We start from the raw sequence: 3,076 nt of genomic DNA, 5'->3' as shown, positions 1-3,076 counted from the left end.
ACAAAAAATACTAAAGCAAAATAAAAAACCTGATTTGCTACAAATATATAATAACAATTTTGGTTCTTGATTAACTAAGGGTTATTAACCACTTCTAATACAGTTTTCTTGGTATGTGTAACATTACAATTTCCTGAAACCTTTGCATTTAATTATAGACATTTTAAATGTAAATGTAAATGTGCTTATATAGCGCTTTTCCAGTCTTAACAACTGCTCAAAGCGCTTTTACATCTACAGGGAACATTCACCATTCACACACATTCATACACTGTGGCCGGGGCTGCCGTACAAGGTGCCACCTGCTCATCAGATAAACATTCACACACATTCACACTCCGATGCGCAGCACCGGGGGCAACTCGGGGTTCAGTGCCTTGCCCAAGGACACTTCGACAATGACTGCAGGGGCAGGGATCGAACCACAAACCTTCCTATTGGCAGGCAACCACTCTACCACTGAGCCACAGCCACATTTTACTGTTCTCTTAACGTCATACACTTATTAATAAGACACGGAAAACATTGGTCAATGTAAAATCTTGTTTATTTAATACATCAATGATCAATATATACAACACTTAACACCCTCCCTCATTGTCCATAAATTTCCTTTTTCAACCTCCCACCTCCATTTTTCTGACTTATAAAAAGCATAATCCTGGAACTCTTTCCAGGACATCTCCTTCTCCATGCCCCGGTCTTTATAAATAGAAAATACTTTAGCAGGGCAGTAAATGTACTTCCCTGCTACTCCAGGGGATCCAGTGTGAATATGAGGACTGTTTGAGCTCTTCTGTGGGGGTCCTTTTCCTCTTTTGTCCTCCACACTTTTCTTTGTGGCATCCAGTTCCTATTGAAACAACTCTGTGCAAAGTCGTTAAAGGGCATTTTGGGGTTTGTCAGACCTTCAGCACCATAGGCTTTAAAAACCTTAGTGGAGCAGTAGAAATACCTGACATTGCTGGTAAAAGAAGGGGACGGAGGAACCATCCTTCTCATACCTCAACTTTGGCTGGCCACGGGAAAGATAAGTTTTTGAAATGCTGCTCTGGGTTTGGAATGGCTGTCTTGGTTGAAACGCCACTTCAACATCAAGGAGGACTTTGAAAGCGCCTAAGGAGTGGCAGACCAGGGTGGGGCTTCCTCTCTACAGAAAGGGGCACCAGAGGGTGTGTGCCTTCTTCTGGAAAGGAGGGTTTAGCCAATCTTGAACCTCAGGTCTAAGAGGAACAATCCCAGCAAGGAGTCTACCAAGTTGCCTCTTATGATTTTAGTTACTTCACCAACCCAATCACCAAGATGTAAGTTCAGCACAAATTGTAAAGTCAAATCATCACATTGGTTGGCTTCCATTTTGAACCCACGCCTCCAGACTGGAGACTAGAGCCTTAATCCAGAGCCTTAGAGCACTCGGCCACACTACTTGCAAGGATTACTTCTCGACATTGTGACAAACACAGGGGCCGTAACTAACGGTCTGCTTGTTAATGTTATTGTAACAAACGATTTTCAGATATTTTGACTGTTTTCTGAGATAGACTTAGACTTATCTTTATTAATCCTTTTGGGATGACTCCCAAAAGGATTTTGAAATATCACTGAATAAAAGAAGAAACCGTGGTAAATCATGTAATGTTAATGTCAATATGGCTTCAAAACCTGTAAATGCAACTGTGGTTGCTGGAAATCAAACCTGGGCAAAATGCTTGCACTACTATTGTAAAAATCATTGTCGAAAAGTAACACACCTGTTGCCTTTCTGCTGGACAATACAACGTTAACTGCAAATCTAGTAACCCTTTTTTGATCTTCAATGTTCTGAGCCCCTTCTCATGAGCAGTACAGTAGAGTGGCGCAGCGGAAGCGTGCTGGGCCCATAACCCAGAGGTCGATGGATTGAAACCATCCTCTGCTATTTACTATGATTGATATATTGCTGCAAGTGTCTGAAGTGAAATGTCTCTACCTGCTAAAGAGTAAACTTGATAGCATGTCAACATTATTTCATCTTTGAAAATGGAGACTACATTGCTCATACCTGCTGAAACACCCATAAAAACGTATGTTTAATGCAATAAATATACTGCACTACAGTACAAGTACATGAATACAATAAAATAGAAACTGTAAAACGTATTCATTTAAAGTGCTTGTTGGGCTGTCTGATAGTCTGAGGTATAAAAGAGAGAGCATACCGCTTAGTTTGTGTCACAGGAGGTCTTAGTCCACCACTACGTTCTATAACCCAACCAGTCAGATTACCACAGGAGGTAATATCTTTTGCAGCTCTTTTAAAGACTCTACCATAACACCTGCTGGAGATGCCAGGTCCTCATACATGTAAAGCATGCGCTCTACCACTGAGCTACATCCCCTGAAGATTTTCAGATTTTTTAAACTTTTTTCTGAGATAGACTTAGACTTATCTTTATTAATCCTTTTGGGATGACTCCCACAAGGAAATTTAAATATCACTGAATAAAAGAAGAAACCTGGTAAAACATGTAATGTTAATGTTGTATATGGCTTCAAAACCTGTAAATGCTACTGCGGTGGCTGGAAATCAAACCTGGGCAAATTGCTTGCACTACTATGGTGTAAATCATAGTCGAAAAGTAACACACCTGTTGCCTTTCTGCTGGAAATACAACGTTCACTACAGATCTTGTAACAGACTGAAAATAAATTCTAAGAAAGAAATTGGTGGAGACGGGTGGTTTCCAGTACCAATGAGATAACACAGAAAACTTCATGAAGGTACATCTGCAACCTGCTTTAATGTGAGGTGTCATTGGTGTGCTACCACTCTCATTGTCAGCCGGATTTGAACCTTTCTCTTTCAGAAGAAAGAGAAAAGTACAGCTCTTTGATAGACTGGACAGTAACACTAGTTGGAGATACCGGGGATTGAACCCAGGGCCTCATACATGCGAAGCACGCGCTCTACCACTGAGCTGCATCCCCTATATGTTTTCAGAATTTTTAAATTTTTATCAGATCATTGAATAATAGAAGAACCCTGAGTAAAATATGTAATATTTCTGTTGTATATGGTTTCAAAACATATTGTTTT

The 3,076-nt window shown here is 40.3% G+C and overlaps 1 non-coding gene across 1 annotated transcript; it reads left to right on the top strand.

Annotated features, from left to right (window-relative positions):
• The first annotated feature begins 1,846 nt into the window (after window positions 1–1,846).
• Window positions 1,847–1,918, top strand: trnam-cau. The gene has a single exon. It is a non-coding gene; the product is annotated as a tRNA-Met (tRNA).
• Window positions 1,919–3,076: the final 1,158 nt, after the last annotated feature.

The sequence above is a fragment of the Etheostoma cragini genome, unplaced genomic scaffold (assembly GCF_013103735.1).
Source record: "Etheostoma cragini isolate CJK2018 unplaced genomic scaffold, CSU_Ecrag_1.0 ScbMSFa_4662, whole genome shotgun sequence".
Taxonomy (NCBI): domain Eukaryota; kingdom Metazoa; phylum Chordata; class Actinopteri; order Perciformes; family Percidae; genus Etheostoma; species Etheostoma cragini.
The sequence above is the reverse complement of the archived record's forward strand: the minus strand, read 5'-3'. Positions and strand labels throughout refer to the sequence as shown.